General features: G+C 30.0%; 1 protein-coding gene across 2 annotated transcripts in view; it reads left to right on the forward strand.

Moving 5' to 3' along the window:
- Positions 1-16,857, forward strand: part of Eip93F (Ecdysone-induced protein 93F) — a 476,497-nt gene that overhangs the window by 137,627 nt on the left and 322,013 nt on the right. For both annotated transcript variants that reach the window (XM_067052368.1, XM_067052369.1), the window contains exons 4-5: positions 5,269-5,363; positions 7,396-7,502. The gene's annotated coding sequence lies outside the window, so the exon portion shown is untranslated. The remainder of the gene's footprint in view (positions 1-5,268; positions 5,364-7,395; positions 7,503-16,857) is intronic.

Consider the following 16,857-nt stretch of genomic DNA (forward strand, 5'->3'; position numbering starts at 1 on the left):
TATTAATATAGGTAAACTGACTGAAACATCTAACCTCATATCTAATAGGTGTAAGTACAATTTACCTACTGTAATAAGATGTTTCTTTCAGTTTACTTACCTGTATATTATAAAAAATCTTACTCTTCCTAAGGGTTAGCCAAGGTTGTGGGGACATTTTATACCTGACGCCCGCCCTTTTCTCATTCTTCCGCTATGTTTCAATCTAACACGAGATTACCCCTATGTTTTTTGTTTATTTTTTATCAATTTTCTTAATATCTCCCTATTACATATTACTATACCATACCTACCTCTTCTACCCTTTTTCACCTGCCTATTTACCATATTTATGGGTTTAATGAGTAGTCTCCTACAATTAATTTGTCTAGATCTGTATTTAGAACTTTTATCACACCTGATTATATTTATTAGTAACTTGTTTCCAGTCCACCTACATGTATACTTCCTTATATTGTTATTATTAGTCATTTTTTATATACTTTATAAACATAATAATTGTTTTGAAATTTTTTTATTTTAATTTTTGACATTTCTAAAATGTTTGAATCTTATTTTTTTCTTTTAACCCTGACGAAGCAAAGTGGGGCGAAACATTGGTTAACAATTAATGGTTTTATTTTACTATTTTGATACCTTTATTGAGTGCTACCCGGACTATCTTCCTACAAGGTAATTAATTTCAAATAAGAAACAATAAAGATACTTTAAAAGGAATTTTTTTTTCTTCAAAAATTCATCATATAAGACTTGTTAGGCTGTTTCAATGAGGGTAATTTCTAGCTAGTAATAGAGATCACTTAATTGCAGGTTTAAGTGATCAAGTTTAGTCTAAATCGTTAGAGCCCATTTTGGAAAAATCGTAAAAAAGTGTAAAATCAATTCTCTAAATTGGTACATCCGGTTGGTCGACTTTTAACGAAAAAATTGGTTTAACATCTCATGCATACTCGTCAGCTTAATATGTAAATTGAATTACGTACGATAAATCAACGATAAATTGACTTATCGTTTTGAGCTAGGCTATAAGCTAGTGGTATCTCACACAGACCACTTTGCGGGACATAGGTATTTGGACTCAGCGGACCTCAAAAACTCGAAATTGAAATATTGGACATTCTCAGTACTTCCACAATCGAGCATTTTAAAAAACATGCAACTCCTTAATAAATTTATAAATCTAAACTTTATCTAGAAAACAAAATTACTGGTTACTAAACAAATCTCACTCTATACAATGCGCTTTCATTTTAATATTTATTTTATCTATTTTCAGTAAAAAAAACTCTATTCCAGCAAACAATAATTACAAAAACGGAAGTAATGCAAGTATTAATTACCTTTTATGAATCTGATATTTTTTTCTATTATCATACCACGCAATAAAGTAAATAGATTGATTTTAATTTTGAGAACCGTCTCTTTTAGTAAATATGCGTTTCCTGAAGTTGATCTGATAAAACTAGTGCATTGAACCTCCTTCCACAATTTAATTAATTATTATTTTAATCAATTATAATTTTAATTGACATATATGGTTACTAATCCGATCTTAGGGTGGATGGTCGAAACGTGATACTATTAAATAAAAAACTTCCCTCAATAAACTGTATATCTGACCCAAAAACGATTTTTCAAATATGTCGGACAGTAATATAATATAACAGTTACTGCGTTTAAGAAATAAAATTTCCAGTTTTATATGTTAGTAATTAATTGCATCAATAAAACAAGTATATTATTACAGACCTTTTTAGTGGAATTTTCCAGGATTTGAGCCATTTCAAAATAAATATTGGAAATACAGTTTTTGAATATAATTCAGGTTTACCATTAGTTGAGCGTACCTAATTTATTTCTTCTTTGAGAAATGTCTAAAGTGCAACCGCCACGTAAAGGTTTAATTTGAACTACTGAAATCTTTAATTTCTACGGTAAAAAAAAAATATGGAAGTATTTTTCACGGTTATTATATACCTATCTCTTTTTCAATTAAATATTAAACCATATTATATTTTTTAAATATGGTAAGAACCTAATAAGGCTTTGAGTAAAGCTGGTCAAAGAAATCTTTTTAGAAAATAGAAAATCATTTTCGTTTTATCGCCATCTGAAGTCCTATTCCAATTCGAGGAGTGGAATGTTTTGGTAATTTAGAAAAATGGAAATTGGTGATTTCATAGGATTCCGGAGCTCGCGAATCTTTTCGAATCAGTACAATAATTCAATTAAGTCTGGAATATAGGATAACTACAGTTTTGGGAGGTATCAACGAATTTGATATACCTCTTACTTTCGAAACTTACAGCATTATTGTCGGTAGCTCAAAGGTCGTGTGTATGCAATCAATTTTCGTTCTTTGGAATCACAAAGGCTTCAAAATACATGTCTGTATACTTTCAATAAGAGTCAAATGGAGTTTCTTTAAGTGATGGAAATAATTTTTAAAAAAAGTGAATCTGAACTTATCAGCTTGGATAAATATATATTGACGATAAAGAAGTTTAATAAAAAGAGTTTTGGTAAATTTTTAGCTTCTGCTAATATATTTAAATACAAAATTTTGTCCCATTGTTCTATTAAGTGGAAAGATGCAATGATTTATAATTTTAAGTATAATCAATAATAACAAAATATTTAAATTATTCCGATTTAAAAAAAAAAAAATAAGTTTGTCATTTAGAGTCACTAAAAATGATATAGCAAATTTCAGAATTTTGTACTGATTTTTCAAAACTTGGAACCACTGTGTAGCGCCTCTCACTAATTTTTCGATTTTTTAATTATTTGTAAGGCCAAATCGTGATCTAAATTAACACGCTTTACCTGAAGACTGATGAAGAAATTTTTTTCGCAGACTGAAAAATTAGAGATTTGTTGGATATACCGACGTTGGATTTTTTTTTTACAACGTATTTTATTTTATTTTTTTATGAATTGAGCTATTAATGTTAGGATTGCATGCAATGTATCTAGATATAATACGACGAGAAGTAGTTTATTGGACAATAATATTACCTTTATCATTGTCCGGATTTCCATTTTCTCTTTTGACACGCCTCAATAATATTTCGATTCTCCGGCCGTATCAGTGGATGTTAATTAAATTTTACCTAGTTTTTACGGCCGGTGACTCGCTACATATCTCCCGATTATCCACTCAGCCTGCTTCGATTATTGAAGCAGCAGTAAAGCTCTCCTAGACTTTGCTGATTTAAAGCCTTCTCTTCCAAACGTGACCGCTCTGGCCTCGCAAGCTTCACTTTCATTAAAAAAGGAGAAGTGCCAATTTATATCGCACCAATGATCGCTGTAGGTTCGACCCTAACAGTCCACCGCTTTGCACCAATCAGGAGTCAGTAATAGTCGAGTAAAACTTAAAACTTGTGACATTTATCTTTTTTTTTTTTTTTATTAAAGTTATTTATTGTAATTAAAAACTGTATAAAACTATATACAACAAGCAAAATTGCTATTGGATATAAAATAACATGGTACAAACATGAGGAGAATCTACGCAGAACTCCAATTACGTTACTAGAGAAGATCTCGGGGCCATCTTCTTTTCAGACACCTAGGGAGATTATCAGGTATTGAAGGAGAAACCAGGTTATAAAAAAGTGGGTTTGGATGGTTGGGAAGTTTTTCATGGAAGCATTGGTATCTGGTTCTGGGCCAAATCGTATCAATCTAGAGTATTGAGGTCCTGATGGATGACTTGATTTGAGACAAAGTAAGGAGCATTAAGGATTAGACGAAGGATTTGGATTTGATACGAGAGGAATTCAATGGTTTAGTGGAGCCCCAAAGCTCAACTTCGTATGTCCAGATAGGCCTTATTATAACAAGTAGATAAGTCTTTTGTAACGGATTAAAAGTTTAGTCCGTTTGTCTAGTACATATTGTAATAGTCGAACTTGTGACTTTTAAAAATGTAAATGTTTAGTACTTTAAATTAAACAAAAGTATTAATTTTGTGGTTATTATTTTTTCAATAATTTAAAAGACCATAAAGAATCACTTTTTAGAATTTATTTTTATTACACAATAATATCTAACACACACAAAAAAAAAAAACTCGTAACCAGCAGACATCCATTACTAAACTTTTATTTTATTTTCCATTTGTTTTGAAAAGGCATAAATAAAAATTGCAGGGAAAGAGAAAAAGCTTAAAACCCACAACAAACATTTTTCAGAGCGGACCGAAATTCTGACAGATATACACAACCACTTTAATGATTTCTAGAAACACTCTTGGTCTAGAAAACAGCCCTACATACCGAATTTTAGCACATCTTGCAGTGACGGAATTCATCTGAAGGGGCACATCAAATTCTTTTATAGCTACCAACATTGCATTATGCCACTATTCCAGACATTGAGAACAATAGTACGCCTTCAAAGGTGGCAAACATAACTGACTAAGGAAACTGGTGATCCCAGTTATCAGACAGCAGACATAATCTCATTTTCCTACAGGTATCGGAGAAAAAACAATTTCCTTAGCCCCCTCTTAAAACACATTCACAATACGCGTGGAATCCAGTAAATCAGATCTGTTCCATCCATTCTCATTAACTCATGATATCAAACCCCACACATTTAGAAATCAGATGTCGCGTTCTGTCGATATGGCGAATATGTCGAAAATTAATTTTGTATGTAATTTTGACCACTTTTACTTTGTAAAATCATTAGTTTTTTGGGAAAGCGTATCATGGACGCATTTATAGATTTATGTAATAGGTATTTAAAATTTTATATTTAATTTTTATTTTAAATTTACAATTTTTTTTTTAAGTTTCCACTTTTTAATGAAATTTGGCTTACAATTTTTAACTATATCAGTATATTGAGGTATAACAATAAGAACAATATATGTTTGTAAGTTGATGTATTTTTCGTTGCTTCCAAATCTTGGCATGTTTATCAGATTGTACAGGTCCCACAAATATCTTTTACGATTAAATGAATATCAATTTTCACATCTGAATACAAATTTCTTTAAAGGACAGTAGTACCACTTGTTAGGTAAAGGTTCAAACTGTCGATTTTTGGTATCATATCGATCCTTTATATTTTATATATTTTAACAAAATAATGGTACCACCCTTGTCAACGTGCCAAGATTTAGAGTCAAGGAGATATTTTATATTAGATTCTTACTCAGTTAGTCAGAACTGAAAAATAGTAAATAGAAGTATGATTATTATATAGATATATAAATAATGTTATATACATATGTGCATTTTCTGTTCCTGACAGAATCTCAACTAGAGATATACCACAACTTTAGCATGGATAATATAGGCAAGGATTCATAACAGTGAGCTCGATTCTACCCTGTCCATCCATATAATGTAAGTATCTGAAAGTAGTGTAGGAGAAGTATAAAATATAATATGTGCCATGTAAAAATTAAACATATTTAAAAACGATTGATTTTCGTGGTGAATTATTTATTTGTTAAAGCTACTCATACACATACAATATTCTTAGAAATTGTGCAATTATATTGAACGTGTGCTTTTGGTTGTATGAAATGAAAAATAGATATTTATTGCACAATATTGGGAATTATTGCAAATTACATGTTGGGAAATATTGCATTGTCTATGGATAATATCGTGCAATATGTCACTCAGTCAGCGCCAATAAGTTGTGTTGAACGTGTTCAATGACTATTAAAACGCCGTTAGTCAATTCATTCTTGAATTTATCGATTACTACCGGATTAATGATAAACCAATTGCAAGGAATACACTAGCCCAGGGAGAGAAAAAAAATGAAAAACCATTGCTTGGCCAACTTCGGAGATTTCGGCCATCAAAAAAAGCAACAATGTTCGAAATCACTCAATATATGGATACAAAGGAATTTGAAATAAAATAATGAACGTCTATACCTAGCTTTGCACAATATTTAGTACAAAATTCGATATCTCCTTCACACGATTCAATATCAATTCACAAGTCCAACAGTTGCGCAATAATATTAAGCGTCTGTGGAACAGTTTCAATTACATTGTGCAATTAATTTATACAATAATATTGTGCATGTATGGACCGCTTATGAATATTTGCATTATAGAAAATCATTTACCAAAAGAAACAATGTCGCTATGAGTTTTTTTTCTCACTATCTAAAGAGTGAAAAGAAAATACTAAGCATCATTATTCTTTAAATGACTAAGAGATGCGGGGACACTAGGAAGGGCGATGGTCCTTACAACAGAATTTAGTTTGTGGAGTTTTCTTTGTGATAGAACACTTAACTAGACAACATTGTGGTTTTTGTGTTAGGGTCTTACACCTATTAAAGCGTTGCTTCACAGACACTCCGGCCTCTTTGTCATTAAAAATTTTGTGCCCAATTTTATTTTTATTTTTTTACTAATTATATTTTATAGTTCTCCTAACTTTATAATATAGTAAATCTTTGATTTTTAATTTGGCTTTAACACATTAAATGTATGTAGTAATTGTATACAGTCAATGATATAAATGTTTAGTTTAGAGCCCTCTTGTTTTTTTGTAATATGAATTTTCAAACATATGACTAACTATTATATACATATACTACACACCCAAAAGAATGATTCTGTAAAATGATTGATAATGTATGCTAGTTAAGTAATACATTTAGGCCGAAACGTCAGCGCACAATATATGTAGTTTATATTATTATTGTGTTTCTTTTCTAGAATCCTACTTCAATTATTTTTTTCTTTATTGTTTTCTATAGTTTTTAAAAAGATATGGAATTATCTCTTCTCAGTTCGTATCATTTATTTGTTGTATTATTGCATTGTTGTCCTGCTTTCGTCTAGGTATGAATCGAATATATTTTGCTCTAAATAATTAAACATGTAAAGTATTACATAGAAAAAAAAACGCTAAATAATTTAATATAATTATTATAAGTTTTATGTTCCTTATTTTCTCTTAATTTAATTTTTAAAAAAAATATGCCTTAGAATAGCGTCTAATTCCTTCATTAATTAATCAGAGCACATAATTTTTACTCTCTTCTTTTATTAAAACTCAAAATGTTTAATTATACTATTTTAATAGTAACTACAACAGTAATTTAATAATTATTAATAATAAAAAATTGGATAGTTTTAATAAAATATGAACCAGTACTTGTCTGTTCGAATTCACTAAAAGAATGGGACATTACAACTTATTTTATTGCTAACTTAGAAAACAATTTTTTATAACTATATTCTTTTGGGATAAAAGGGAAAGAAAACATAAATAAAAACAATCATGAAATATATACATTGTTTATCTTTATCATGAACTTCACTACAAACAATTTAGTATTTTTAAACCTGATTGTAAAGTTATTCGAATATATAATTTAATTATTTAATAATAAAATTTTCAGATAATGAATACTTGCTCAAATTTCGATCTCTTCTCGGCAGTACTACCTCAGTTCGACGAATGAAGGCATCTTGCCCCCACGTCTGTGAAGGCATTTCACTATTTAAGGTATTTATAGCATATATTTTTATAATTTAACTTCATATCATTTCATTGTTATAGTTATAAAACTTGTGTGTGTTGGTCGATGGACGACAAGTCACAGTCTCACAAGAGGAGATCATAACACAAGGAATATTAGGACACCATCGTTTTGTTATAAAAAATTTAGTTTTCTTCACAATGAACCGGTACAGACAAAAAAAATGTTTGTTTTTTTTAAGTTCCCGATCCTGACTTGAGGAAAATGCGAAATATCGTGGTGAAACGTTGAGGACCTCACCTCAATTGTGCAGCAACATTAGCATACAATTGAACAGAGGACATTAACAGCAATAGAGCAAAGAATTACGTAGCAACAAAATCAAATCATTCCTTTCGTCACAATCTTGATCCTATTCAACCAAGTCTGATCAAGAGCTGAGACCTAATGTTTAAATGGTAAATAGTCAATACTGCAACGCGCTGCATACTAATGCAAGTTTTATCTTAAGATTTGAAGACACAATGCGAACTTCAGCATATCAAGATGTATTTTTCAATTATAAAAATATTTTCTAATATAAACCATAAGAAATTCATCATGGAAATAATGCGATACCTAATTAAATGAAAAATATCGCGTTAGAACGGGTAATATGTCACTTCCTATGGTATGAGAACAATCCTATGGTTAAACAAATTATAAAGATATTGTGTTAATTTTAAAATAGCTAACGTTAGCTTAAATACATTTTTTTCACTGCCCATTTAGGATTTTTATCCTTAATTAAAAAAAAAAAAAGGCTTAAGTTTAATATAACCAATAAACTCCAGATATAAAAATTTATAGAATTAGATTCAAAACCGAAAATTCACATAATAATAACCTGCCTTATAAGTCATTATAGAAATAATATTTAACACTACGTCATAATAAACGTGTATTCCCGCTTCTTAGAATATTCCAGTATTATTTCAAACAACAATGCGTCGAATAGAATTATGTCAAGGTCTACAAATTGATTGGGCATAGTGCATACTAAAATCGGCGTAGTGACGCATTATATTAATTCAATTGTGTACTTCCTTCCCTTGGATCAATATCTTGCTCGTTTGTGTGCATATGATTATATATATATATATTTATACATATTATGTAATCATATTTTTACTGATCACGTTTTAATATTTTATTTGGTGAAATAATAAAAATGGGAGGTAAAAATTGAGTTTAATTTTTTTTATTATACAATTAATTATTATATAATTTGTTTAATGCAAGTCGAGCAAGAGTAGTACAATAAATGAAAAGTTGTATAATTTGTAAAACGAGGGCTGTCTGCCGTTAGGGTATAGGATACACACCCAGTATATATCAATTTTAATAGAATCATATTAACATAGGCTAAAGCTGAAACTGGTCACAGCCACTTCCAATGAGACTCACCAAGCACATACTCAATTGCTGACTCATATTGTTAAAAATAAAGTTTGTTTTTAAAATTGTAAAACAAATTAATTGTTGGTTGTAAATGTTAAATTGTAAAGTTGAATGCTTAAATCAATATCATTCAAATATTTTAGTGGCCTCTATTGCCGTAAGATTCTTCTTCACCCCCAACACATTTATTCATATTTTATCAACAACCTTCCACTTTCCTACCTACATCTCCAATGTCATCTATACTCTGACGATATTCCAAGTTTACCCTTCCTTTGAACGCGCCGAGTCCTCTCCTGCCATCCGGAACTACAAGAAGACGTACTATAAGTTAGCATACGCCAAGAAGTTTAAAACCATCATAATCGGCTAGTAAGCATTTTAAGGTAGGTTGTGGGATCCGCTGTGTGCAGGGGAGCTCTGTGGCGCTTACTCACCATCTGAGTTGTCACGAGTGGGAAGGGACCTCTCTTCTAGTGATGAATAGTTGGGTTTCAATTGAGTCTGAACCTCCTCCCTCGGCGAGCACGTCGACCAAGGAAACAGTGCCTTGCCACCTTCCAGGTCTTGGTGGTGGGGCAATCTCCCGGAAGAGTGGGTTTACACAGGCCTTTAGACTATCAAAGAACTTGAAATGCCGTCGGCCAATGAAGGAAGCTGGAGTTCTTGGTGAATGGCATACTTCTTGGCCCTCTGCAATCTGGTGCCTTGGACGATCCGCCGAAGGATGGAGTTCTGGTAGCTCTGGAGTTTTTGTAGTGTTGTTTTGAAGAGGTGCCGCAGTAGTGGTGCATCGTAGAGCAGCGTCCGACAAATAATTTTATATGAAACGGTTCAGTAAATTAAAACAATAATTTTTTTTTTTAGAAATTTGGGAAGATGAATTAAACTATTATATAATTCAGAAATTAAATTTTCTGTAAAAATATTTTTTCTTTGAATGGTTCTAAACTTTTAGAAACCACAATTTGGTATAAAAAGTTGTTCAACTTTTTTTCTTTTAAAAAAAGTTTTTTTTCTGAAAACATTTGAAGTGGTAAAGTAAATCGGAACAATAAAAGAGTAACAAAAATCCTCATAAGTATATATATATTTTTTTTAACAGGAAGTTTTCATTATTAATTAAATAATACGACAAATGAAATTTTCAGAAAAATAAATTTAATGTTTCAAATATGGTTGGTTAAGAAAATATAAAACATGAATTAATAGATTTTTTTCTATAAATGATTCAAAACTTTAACTTATTTGAAATAGTTTCATATAAAACGGTTCAGTAAATTATAATAAAAAAATATGGAGTTAGAGCTACAAAAATGTTAATATTTTTTTTTTAGATTGTTTTATATGCTCTATATCTGAAAAGGTTTACAAGTTTTGTATTATTAATTTTATATTGTAATGAAAATTTCATAAAAATTACTCTACTCTAACTATGGGTAGTAGATGAAAATTTGTGCTACTTTTTACTACGTATGATAACGTCAACTTCATAAAGGTAGTGTGAGCATGGTTAGGGTAATTACAAAATATACATATATACAATGTGCTCTATACTACTAGACTACAAATAACCAAGGTTAGAGCTAGTTTTCGACGACTAGTTGAGATAAAATTAGCTTTAGTTTGAGGAAACCCGCCTGTCCTTCGTATTCCCTCCCCCCATGGTTCGGTGCAAGGACGCTGGAGTATCTTGCCTAGCTCTCAGCAACCAGTATTCCACTGTACAGGATGCCTTTCTTCCTAGTAACGAAGTACTAGGAAATAATTTTAGTATAACATTAATTATTTTTTCGTATAATTCATCTTTTTGGAAATATATATTTTTTTTAACCAACATTCCATTAAAACGTACCGTCAATGTGACATTGCACTATATTTTGGAATTTTAGTTAATATTTCAGATTTTTTTATGACAAACATCAGTTAGAGAATTTTGTCATTTATACCTTAGCTTTCTTAGAGTATAAAAAAAAAAAAGAAAGAAAAAGTTTCTAGTTTACACTGTTATGATATCTATGCAGTTAAGTCTATATTTTAAATAGTGAAACAAAGTTTATAGTCACATTGTATGACTTTGGATCTGTTTTTCTAAATTGAACTTAAAAAACAGGAAATTAATATTTGAAGTAATTCATAGCTATTGTAATCGAAGAAATGAAATGCTAAAAACACGTAAGTGTAAAATTACATATACAGTTTTAAAATCCAGTGAAAAAGACTTGAGGTACAGTTTTTTTAGACTTACATACATTTTATACAGAAATAAAAACAAAACAATAATAATAATAAAATATATATTGAAACAGGAATTTTTATTTAGTATTAATTTAGGATATAATATATAAAAATTAGGCAAATTTAAAAAAAAATGTATTTAAAATTACTATTTATTGAAAGGATGTTGAAAATTAAAAACTATTAAACAATAAACATTGGAATAATTATCGCACCACAAAGAAATACAAATGTATCGGTATTCCAAGTTACCCGCTGTCACATGTTTTTTTCACAGAAATTTCGACCAAAAAAGTATTGAAAAATTAAAACGGATGCTTGCTTCTTATTTACAGATAGATTTTGAATAATTATAAGAAGCAGTATACTAATGAAAATTTGAGGTAGGTTTTTTAAACAGATAATAGCAGGAGGAGAAAAAAATATAATAAAACCAAGGATTATTTTTCAACTAATAGCAACCACAAACCGGAAGTAATATTTACATAAATAAATATTATTTATGTACTTTTATGTGATAAAGTTTCATTTTATTTATTCTAAAATGTATTGTATATATTTTTTCAAAAAAATTATGTGGTTTTATGAGGGTATATTAAAAATGTCCTTCAGGTTCTACCAGTCTTACATAATTGAATACGTCTTAATTAAATCTGGAAAACATGTTTTTTTCCAACCCAATAGCATATTAGTTTAATTAGATGATGTAGCTAAAATATTCAAATAGATTTAGACTTATATAGAACGTATACAAAAAATGTTACAAAAGTTAAAACTCTAAAATTTAGAAAAAAAAAAGAAATTAACATAAAATTCAACAAATATAAATGACAACATTGATATTGACACCTTTTTGTTAATTATGGAACATAGGACAATACTGTTGTCAAATTTCGGAATAGTTATTGTCACTCAATTGGTGTATTATACAACCAATTAACTCTGTCACAGCTGTTTATATATATATAATATTACATAACATTGTAACAGGGGCCGAACCCTTGTTTTACTTCTGTCCCAACTTAGGGATATGCAGACGTAGAATATATTTTAGAAAATTAATTAGCTTTAATTAAGTCAGTGAACTTTATTTGTTAAAATTTAATTTATAATTTGTAGCACTAATGAAGTGTAATTCGAATTGACTTGAAACTTTCAGAAGCATCTATGAAGCTTGCTATTTATTTTCTCTTCATATGTACATTACTGCTAGTAAAATTTTTTAAATTACCTAATAATATCAATATTAACTGATATTAACCCTCCGCGTTGGGCGCGGCTGATCTGATAGGCAAAGTATTCTTTTTTTTTTGTGTGTCTCTTACAAACTGGCGCCAAGTATGACCCCTGCTTCCCAGTTGTTTCCTCACTTTGTGGGGTGGTTCCGACCCGCCCAGTCAGTTTAACTCTAGCCGTCAAGGAAGTGGGTCACACGTGTTTTGATCTGACAGGCTCACAGCGCCCGATTACGTCACAAACCTGAATTCTTCAATCGTCATTTCAGTATTTATTTGCTTTTAGGGACCCCACAATATTCCGGCGTTTTTGGTTTCAACGACGGAAAAGTCTTGGCAACTTACGTCCCATGCAAGAATAAATGTGTACTCCTGATTTCTTTTGTGCTCGAAATCAAAGCAATTGATAAAAGTACTAGAGAAAAAAAAAACCTGAGGCCATAGCGTATTATAATGCTCACAAAACTGGAGTGGACCACTTCAGACTAAAGGTGCACCACACACAACGTGCAGCGAAATACACATCGATGGCCAATGACTGCTTTCTACAGTATGTTGTACTTGGTAGGGATCAATTCCTTGGTTATTCACCTTGGAAATCAATTGGAAAGAATTCCAAAAGTTTTCCCCAAACTATAGTCACATGAACTGTGTTTCGGACTTCATTGCAGAAGCCGGCTGAAATACGGCCTCCTCACCTCCTTGAAAATTCGTCTCAAGAGAGTCCTTCCGGCTGATGATAGTCCAAAATCAAGCCACCCCACTCCAAAAAGAGGTCCAGATGTTGTGATTGCTCGGTGGAAACAGTAATACGTCGGCTAAAGAACTACTCCTTAGTGAGATGCAACCAAGAAATTTGCCCCTCTCATGCGAAACTACTCTACACAACATGTCTAATTTCTGTCCCCACACATTTCAACTTCATGTCTAACCCGTTTTTAAATTTTGTTTCAAGGATAAAATGTCCTATTTTTTATATATTCATAACCATGATATGTACAATATGACTTGTTTTAGTTTCGGTACCTAAATAAATAATAAGAAATGTTTTAAATTTATTTTATGTTTTTCCCTAATTGTCTGCATCCTCAAAATTATTGAGAAATTTTAGTTTAGTTAAATAAGGCGATTTTCACCTGCCAGGCTCACCGCGCCTCGATTTTGAGAATCCTTGATCGCGCTATACGAAAGGTTAACTTATATAGTATAATATTATCCTGTAAAAACTGTGCCTAAATCAGTGGTCCCCAAACTTTTCTTCGCCAAGACGCCTTTTTTTAGGCTGAAATAATTTCGCGGCAACTTTGTTGGGCTATGGTAAAGACTTTCAGGTTTTTAATGAAATCCTATTTATTTGTATCTGAATAATTTAGGTAAATTTGACTGAAAGAGTTGTGCAATTATCTAATGAGGAGAACTGAATAATTCTGTTATAATATCTTTTTTTATTTTACTTTACTTATCCAATACTACGTTTTGGGGCCACCGCCCTATCATCAAGAACTATTAGCATTATTATTTTCAATAATTTTTAATATAATCTAATCCCCTTATTCAGTCTTGTATATAAAAATAACAATAATCATTATTGCTGTCTAATGATATAAAAAATACTAATTTCATATTAAAAATAAGGAGAAACTGTTTACACAAACCTTATTGTTAACTTCACTTCAATTCGGGATAACCTAATTAACCTTTTTGGTTTCATCTCTATTTCTTTATTTTATTCACTTAATGCAACATTATTACTCATGGGTAGAAGAAGGTATCATACTTCAACTGACATCATTGTACCTAAATATTCCTTATTTTCAATGGAGGATACGAAAAAAAAAAGAAAAAATGCAACATTATATAATGTTTTTTTTTGCAATGTGTCAATTATTTACGTCAAATTATGAAAATATTAAATGATAAGTTAATACAATTTGTTTGTTGATTTTTGTTAATTATAGAAACTTTCTGCTATGGAAACAATTTAAAAAGAAGCATTACATTTACATTTAAGCAGGTCCGTTACACTCCACTTCAACAGTAGTGTCTTGTTTATTATTATTATTTTTATTATTATTGTGTATTATTACCTTCTATCTTATATTTTTAGACAGCCAATAGGGATAATAATGCTTATTCACACCATATTTACTAATAAATAAATGAAAGGATAACAAAATAAGAAATTAAGAAAAAGTAAGTAAACAAAATAATAATATAAATAAATGAAGAAGAAAATTAAACTATTTACAAAGTATATACATTTCTATCTGTCGAAATGTCATTTTTACTATCCCACTTTATTTTTTAAATCACATTATCAAGATAAAGTAAGTGAAATAAACCATCATATTAATATTTCTGTAGATGAGATCAACAAAATCGAAAACGTTTCGACGTTTAAACATACTTATTCAAAAATTCCAGTTATTTAATCAAATCATCAAATGATGTTTAGTTGAGAAAATGTTTGATAGTTTATCGAGATATTTCTTTTTATTACGATATTATAATGGGAATTGCAGTTCCCTTGGGATTTTGTTTAACAATTTTTTAAGAGAATGGTCCAAAAATTTTCTCGTGTGTTATCCACGTATTCTTTTTTTTAATAATATAATTAAATGAATCCCTGGGACAGGCTTTGATACTTTTTGAGAGAATGGCCCAATTACGCCCTAATTTTATGTTTATATATATAAATAGTTTAAATAATCTCATCTCTAAAAACATACTTTTCTTTATACTCATTAGTCATAATGTATATTTCTTTTTTCATTTATCAACATGTTTTTATACGTTCTCTGTAAAATGTATATCATTATTTTTTATTTTAAGATTGTTATTCATTAAAAACTACTCTATTCTTCATTCTATAATACATTTTCAAAAAAAAGTTTACCAAAACAATTTATGAATTTAAAATTAACGGATGAAGCGTAGACAAAATCTATTTTTTTTTTTTAATATTCTTATGTTCCAGATCGTTATGAGTTTCAGAATATATGTTTGAAAAAATAAATATAATTACTCATATTGTTTTCGAAGAGGAAATCCGTAGAACACAGCACGTTTCCTTATTGGTATGGATGCACTCGAATTGGCAATATTCGGTAAAATTCGAAAAGAGCTATTGACAAAGACGTCCGTGTATCAAACCGGGGACAGCTCGGAGTGACGTCTTCGTGACAAGGAACTGACAATTGGTAGCATTGCAATGCCCAACCAGCCTCGAACAATAGCTGTCAACGCCAGTCCCCTTTTCCCCAACATTTTTCCAGGTATTTTCCCCAATGTTCCAGGAAAAAAACTGAATTTTCAGGAAGCGGTTGATGGAAATGAATCTACTGGCCGGTATTCCTGTTTCAGTGGTACACAATTTACTTTTTTTAATTAAAATGTACATACAATACTCGACAAACTGCATCTGAAAGGGTAGGAGATTTTTAATGGATTTAAACCTTAATTTATAGCAGAGAATAACACTCTTTTTTGACAGCTTAACCCTCTTCTTGGCATACAGAAAATAAAAAAAAAAACTAATTTTTTTTCATTATTTTGGATGAAATAAAATGTATTATAAAAGATGGAAAACTTCACTTCCATGTGTATATTTTCTGGACTAATATCCCCTTAATGGTTTACTCCGTTTTTTAAAAATTAAATTTGACATTTTTTTTTTTTATCGATTTTTATTAAATATAAACAATAATAATATTGTTTAAATAAAATAATTGGTATTTAAGTTTATTACTTTTTGTCTATTTTTGAAACAATAATAAGAGAAAAAAAGATCTTTACCCTGTCGCTCACAGGTTTTTTTTTTTTTTTTTTTAAACATTTCACGTCTTATTGACTTTTTTCTTTTTACACTTCATTATTGTATTTGTTATATCTGTAATTTGCATTTACTGAATATAAGATACATCCGAATAATTTATAGTAGTTATAAATTATCCGGATCTTGGTAATACGTTTATTGTAATAATTATTTTATGTATTTAAATTGTTTTTGACATTGGGACTTGGATGGTGGTACAACAATAGAATGTTCAAATCCCCTTAATTCCTTAAGAATCGAGATGCGACCAACAATGATAATATCGATACTACCACTGTTGTTTGAATACAAAAATATGAATTCAGTTAATGGTAATAAAGGTCCAAGGAAAGTCTTTAGACTAAGCAGTAAGTAATATTCGTAGCTTAATTTTAATAATTTTTCGTATTTTTTGTTCTAAATTAAAAAATATTTATAATCTTTAAATTTCTTTCTTGAGACTGGTAATTGTTTACTAAATAATTCAAAACACTATCCAAAATTATAGTCTCAAAACATTTATTTCATTCACACGTCCAACGTTTCGGCCAATTCGGCTATCTTCAGGGACAATCTCAAATTACTATGAGACATATCATCCAACCATTTAAAAAAACTCCATACAGGCCATTCTGCCCAGGTCAAAACATTAAT

The sequence above is a fragment of the Halyomorpha halys genome, unplaced genomic scaffold (genome assembly GCF_000696795.3).
Source record: "Halyomorpha halys isolate HHAL.00 unplaced genomic scaffold, Hhal_1.1 Scaffold397.1, whole genome shotgun sequence".
NCBI classification, from domain to species: domain Eukaryota; kingdom Metazoa; phylum Arthropoda; class Insecta; order Hemiptera; family Pentatomidae; genus Halyomorpha; species Halyomorpha halys.